The following is a 7,006-nucleotide window of genomic DNA, read 5'->3' on the forward strand; positions in this document are numbered from 1 at the left end:
ACGGGTTACGGATTGCACATTTGAGGGAAAATGTATTAAGGTTTGAATGGAAAATTCGAATTCGAATTTTTAACCTTTTTTGTGTCAAAACTCACAAATTCGAATTTAAAAGCACCACCTCGAATGTAAATTCGAATGTGAAATTTATCACACCTCGACCATGAAAATAGTTCTAATTCAAATATTCTCCACCTAAAACTGCCTGAATTCATTTATAAGTCAATTGCAGAGGCCCGCTGACCCATTTGAAGATGGGAAATTGAGGAAATCTCAATTGAAATTTGATTCTAATTTCATTCAAATTTCCAGGTTAGGACTATTCAATCGAATATTAGAGTTTGAGTTTCATAAATTATATTGTGCAGTTATATTGTGCCAAGAAATGAGTGCCACTTTTGAGCAAGTATTAACTATGCACAATGTTCAATTGAAAATCACAATACAATAAACTGTGTGGAGAGGATTATTATATTGAAAAATGCATATTGTTTTCTTATTGTTCCAAATTTTAATTCTGTTTATAACTTTGTATTACATATCACCATACATAATAATAATATTGAAGAATATTACCAGTTTGTAGCTCAATTTGTTGATAAACATAAAAAAAACTGTGTTTAATTTTCTTTGTTGCATTTTAAGTAGCTGCAATCAATTTCATAACACTTTCAATGCCATTTTGTTGCTATCTTGAAGAAGATACTTTGAGGATATTTATGCAGGTTAGCTATTAGAATTCAAGGTTAAAAAAAACTCAAGCACTATTTATCAAAAGCAGAAAAAACTCTCAGGAGCACATTTTTCACACAGCAGGGTATGTTTTAATATGGACCACCAATCAAAAGTACAAATGGTATAGTTTTATTAATGTGTTTCTGAAATAAAGTTCCACATCTACTTGCTGAAATGTTTTTTAAATTTCATGTATTCTGAAACCATTTAGAGAACTTAAATCTTTTTTAAATAAAATATCTAGATTCTGGGATGGCAGTGGATGTGATTTACTTAGACTTTGCTAAAGCATTTGATACAGTGCCACACAAAAGGTTACTGGTTAAATTAAGGAATGTTGGCCTGGAACATAGTATTTGTACCTGGATAGAGAACTGGCTAAAAGATAGACTACAAAGAGTGGTGGTAAATGGAACATTTTCTAATTGGACCAGTGTTGTTAGTGGAGTACCGCAGGGCTCTGTACTAGGTCCCTTGCTTTTCAACTTGTTTATTAATGACCTGGAGGTGGGCATTGAAAGTACTGTTTCTATTTTTGCAGATGATACTAAATTGTGCAGAACTATAGGTTCCATGCAGGATGCTGCCACTTTGCAAAGTGATCTGTCTAAACTGGAAAACTGGGCAGCAAACTGGAAAATGAGGTTCAATGTTGATAAATGCAAGGTTATGCACTTTGGCAAAAATAATATAAATGCAAGTTATACACTAAATAGCAATGTGTTGGGAGTTTCCTTAAATGAAAAGGATCTAGGGGTCTTTGTAGATAACACGTTGTCTAATTCTGGGCAGTGTCATTCTGTGGCTACTAAAGCAAATAAAGTTCTGTCTTGCATAAAAAATGGCATTAACTCAAGGGATGAAAACATAATTATGCCTCTTTATAGGTCCCTGGTAAGGCCTCATCTGGAGTATGCAGTTCAGTTTTGGACTCCAGTCCTTAAGAGGGATATAAATGAGCTGGAGAGAGTGCAGAGACGTGCAACTAAATTGGTTAGAGGCACGGAAGACTTAAATTATGAGGGTAGACTGTCAAGGTTGGGGTTGTTTTCTCTGGAAAAAAGGCGCTTGCGAGGGGACATGATTACACTTTACAAGTACATTAGAGGACATTATAGACAAATGGCAGGGGACCTTTTACCCATAAAGTGGATCACCGTACCAGAGGCCACCCCTTTAGACTAGAAGAAAAGAACTTTCATTTGAAGCAACGTAGAGGGTTCTTCACAGTCAGGACAGTGAGGTTGTGGAATGCACTGCCGGGTGATGTTGTGATGGCTGATTCAGTTAATGCCTTTAAGAATGGCTTGGATGATTTTTTGGACAGACATAATATTAAAGGCTATTGTGATACTAAACTCTATAGTTAATATAGGTATGGGTATATAGAATTTTAATTAAAAGTAGGGAGGGGTGTGTGTATGGATGCTGGGTTTTCATTTGGAGGGGTTGAACTTGATGGACTTTGTCTTTTTTCAACCCAATTTAACTAACTAACTAACTAACTAACTATGTTAATGCTGTGTCTATAGCTCCTTGATTCATTTTAAACTTTTATAAATAAATATTTTTTGGTTGCTGAATGTATAATTATACATAAAAATGTTTTGCCGTGGACTTCATTTACCATGAGAGGGTAAGAGTGCAGAAATTGATGCAGAATTCCAGAATATTTTTTTCTACTGCAGCATTTTCTAGGCATATTTAAGTTTAAAGGGGTATGACTATGAAGATTTTCATTCATCCAGGTCATGGTAAGGTATAGGTAAATCTAAAAACAACTGGACTTGGTGAGTAATCAATGAAGACGTTTCACTACTCATCCGAGCAGCTTCTTCAGTTCAACTGACTGGTGTGGGAAATTCTCGTCATATAAACTCTTCCACTAATCCAATCACAATGGCACATTGTAACTCTTCAAAGAGGTGAAATCTGAAGAAATTCACAGAGGTGTTGATTCTGTGCAGTTTCCGTGATAGGATTATCCAATGTGTCATGTAACTCCTAGAGCGAGGTGTTACTTGTGAGAGTTGCATGAATGGATGTGTGAAGTGTTCTGAACCCGCTGGGGTACAGATGTTAGAACAGCATTGTATGTAGCAGACAGGTGGTGTCGAAGGCCCCCACCTCTGTTCAGGGACGGTTTCTCCACCTTGACATGAATCGCCTCTTTCACGCCTCGTTCAAACCAGCGGTCTTCTTTATCCAATATTTGGACCTTGCTATCTTCAATGGAGTGTCCCTTGTCTTTTAAGTGTAGAAAGACAGCTGAGTTTTGCCCTGGAGAGTTCACCCTCCTATGCTGAGCCATTCACTTGGTGAGAAGTTGTTTTGTCTCCCCAATGTAGAGATCTGTGCACTCCTCGCTACACTGGACTCCTTATACCACATTGCTTTGTTTTTTCTTTAGGGGTTGGATCCTTTGGGTGTACCAGTTTTTGTCTCAGTGTATTGCTAGGTTTGAAAAACACAGGGACGTGGTGTTTGTTAAAAATTCTCCTGAGTTTCTCAGACACTCCAGCTACATCTGGGATGACTATGTTTCGCCTACTATGTGTCTCCGGGCGGTTATTTCTATTGGTGTTCCTGTTGGGCTTGGTTGCTGCTGTGTTGACAAAGGCCCAGTCTGGGTAGCCACACACTTTCAAAGCTCCTCTAAGATGTTTTTGCTCTTTGTCTTTGGACTCTGTATCAGTAGCCACAACTTCCGCCCTGTGGTGCAGAGTTCTAATGACACTCAGTTTGTGTTCCAACGGATGGTGGGAATCAAACAACAGATATTGATCCATATGAGTGGGTTTCCTGTATACTTCCGTCTTCAAGTTACCCCCCTCTTGGATGCATATCAAACAGTCCAAAAAGGCAAGTTTGTTCTCGTGGACATCTTCCCTTGTGAATTTGTTATTGTCCACTGAGTTAATGTGTTCTGTAAAGGCTGCCACTTCGTTGGATCTTATTTTAACCCAAGTGTCATCCACATACCTGAACCAGTGACTCGGTGTAGTTCCCTGGAAAGTAAGTCCCTTTCCACTTCTTCCATGTACAGGTTTGCTACAATAGGAGAGACTGGAGAACCCATTGCACAGCCATGTTTCTGTCTATAAAAAAGGTTCTTGTACATGAAGTATGTGGTGTTAAGACACAAATCTAGCAACAAACATATTTGGTTGGGACTGAGCTTCATTCTGCTGTTGAGGGTGTTATCTTGTTGCAGTCGATTTCTTACAGTCTCAATTGCCTCTGTAGTAGGTATACATGTGAACAAACGAGTGACATCATATGATACCATTGTTTCTTCTGCCCCTAGTGTAACGCCGTGAATCTTGGTTACAAACTCTTTGGCATTCTGGATATGATGCACTGTATTGCCTACCAATGGGGCTAAGATGTTAGCCAAGAATTTTGCAATGTTGTATGTCACTGAATTTATGCTGCTGACAATGGGTCTTAGTGGGGCTCCTTCTTTGTGTATCTTGGGGAGTCCGTATAAACATGGTGTGGCTTCTCTGGGGTACAGGCGGTGGTATAAAACTCGATCAATGGCTTTCTCCTTTTCAAGTTGTTGTAGGCAACCTATTACCTTTTTCTTGTAATCGCTGGTTGGGTCTTTCCTTGAACTGAAGAAGCTGCTCGGATGAGTAGTGAAACGTCTTCATTGATTACTCAGCAAGTCCAGTTGTTTTTAGATTTACCTATACTAGATATTTAAAGGGGTAGTTTAATTTTTTCATTAATCTTTAGCCATATATTGTCTTATTTTCATCAGCTTTTTAATTGGTGTTCATTTCATAGTTTAAATAGTTTTAGATTTTAATTATTTGTCTTCTTTGCCTCATTTTCTCTTCTGCCTCTTTCCTACTTTCAAATGTGCTTTAAAGCAGTGTGGTCACTGACCATGGCACTCTGGTCCTGTGAATGTTAATGTTAAGTCTATCTATTGCAACTCCTTCTTATTTATTCTGGTAATTCTGCATATCCATATACTGTTATATCCATATACTGATACATATCTATTGCAACTCCTTCTTCTGGCAATTCTGCATATCCATATACTGCTATATCCATATACTGCTACATATCTATTGCAACTCCTTCTTCTGGTAATTCTGCATATCCATATACTGCTATATCCATATACTGCTACATATCTATTGCAACTCCTTCTTTTGGTAATTCTGCATATCCATATACTGCTATATACATATACTGCTACATATCTATTGCAACTCCTTCTTCTGGTAATTCTACGTGTATCTGTTAACCCCAATTACTTTTGTCTGTCAGGCCTATTCTACTTAATTCTTTGATAAATATCTCAAGCACACATCTGTGTCCATTCCTCAGTGAACAAGAGATATTTTTATAGCCCCAAACCTGGATCTGGTGTCTGTTAAATGTTGCCCTTTGCTAGCTGTTTAATTAATTAATTGATTAATTAGGCTATGGTTTTCCCAATCAACTACATATAAATTCAGACTCAGTATTGGGGATGGCACTCCTGTCTGGTGCATGGCATGAGTGCTAATTTTTCCTACGTGCTAATATTTCACAAGTGCTTAGAAATGACAGTTGGACAAGGCATTGACAAGGCAAAAAGAACCGGACAATCTTCTATCAACTTTGAACCAGCTGGGATGAGAAGATCACAGATTTGTTTGTACCTGCCAGTTTGTAACTTCTTACTCCAAACATGCTTCATCCTGCATTTCTCCTCCTTTCACTCTCATGCTTCATAAAACATTTTTCACTACCTCCTCCATCAAATCCCAGTTCTATACAAATGTCTGCCTCTCTACTCTCCTCTCCTTCCCTCTCCACACATGGCGTTTATAAAGTACTCTGTTTAGCTATTCCACAAAACTCCTCATTTTCATACAAACTAAGAACTTTCAAATCCCGCTCTCACTTAGTCTATCTTTCCTTTCTATTGCTGGCAGCTGGGGACATATACCCAAACCCTGGCCCTTACCCCATCCCAGTAATATCACGGCCACGAGCTCCTTCTTTCCGGTGCAAATTCAAACAGTACAGAACTCTTACTCCTATACCCAAAAACCCAGTTAATCTTTCCTGTGCTCTCTGGAATGCCAGATCTGTCTGCAACAAGCTCACCGCTATACAGGACCATTTCATTGCGAATTCCTTTAAACTTCTCGCACTTACTGAAACCTGGCTTTCTCCTACTGACACTGCCTCACCTGCTGCCCTGTCCTATGGGGGCCTACACCTTACTCATACTCCCAGACCTGGTAACAGACCTGGAGGTGGGGTAGGTTTACTTCTCTCTCCCCGCTCACTGCATTAGGCTATTTTCTCCTGTTTCACTCTGCATTGCTGTTATATATCGACCACCAGGACCAACTGCACAATTTCTGGACAACTTTGCTGCCTGGCTTCCTTACTTTCTTTCATCTAACATCCCATCCATCATTAGGTGACTTTAATATACCCGTTAACAACATTAACAACTCTTCTGTCTCTATACTTCTTTCACTAACCTCCTCCCTAGGCTTATCTTTGAGCTCAGACTCAGACTTTCACTCCAATGGTAATGCTCTGGATCTCATATTTACCAGACTCTGTTCAACCACCAATTTTACTAACTCACCATTTCCCCTCTCTGATCACAATATGCTCACATTTCAACTCTCGCTAACTCCCTCCTCACCCCCTGCTATTCCCCAAACACGTACTTACCGTGACTTGCAAGCTGTAGACGTGTCACATCTCTCTTCTTCCTTTGACTCTCTTCACTCTCATATCTCAGCCATCTCATGTCCTAATGTGGCTACCTCTGTCTACTATAGTACTCTCACCACTGCCCTTAATGAGCTTGCTCCTACAAAAACTAAACGTTCTAGACCCAAACCACTTCAACCTTGGCATACTGCTCATACAAAAGCGCTCCAAAGACACTCACGTGCACTTGAGCGTCGCTGGCGCAAATCCCGTTCAGAATCAGACTTTTGGAGCTACAAATCTGCCCTGCGCTCCTATAACACCAGCCTCTTCCAAGCCAAACAAACATACTTTACTTCACTCATTAACTCCCTTTCTAAAAAACCAGCACAACTTTTCTCCACCTTTAACACTCTCCTTTCCCCTTCTCCATCCCCTCCATGCACATCTGTCTCTGCTCAAGATATTGCTGAGCACTTCAAAAATAAGGGACATTACACTACTCAACCCCCTAGACTTCCACCACCCTCCCTCCACACTCCCCAGTCTCTTCTGTGCTCCTTCACCCCTGTCACTGATGAGGAAGTCTCAAAAC

Source organism: Xenopus laevis, chromosome 4L, assembly GCF_017654675.1.
Source record: "Xenopus laevis strain J_2021 chromosome 4L, Xenopus_laevis_v10.1, whole genome shotgun sequence".
Classification (NCBI taxonomy): Eukaryota; Metazoa; Chordata; class Amphibia; order Anura; family Pipidae; genus Xenopus; species Xenopus laevis.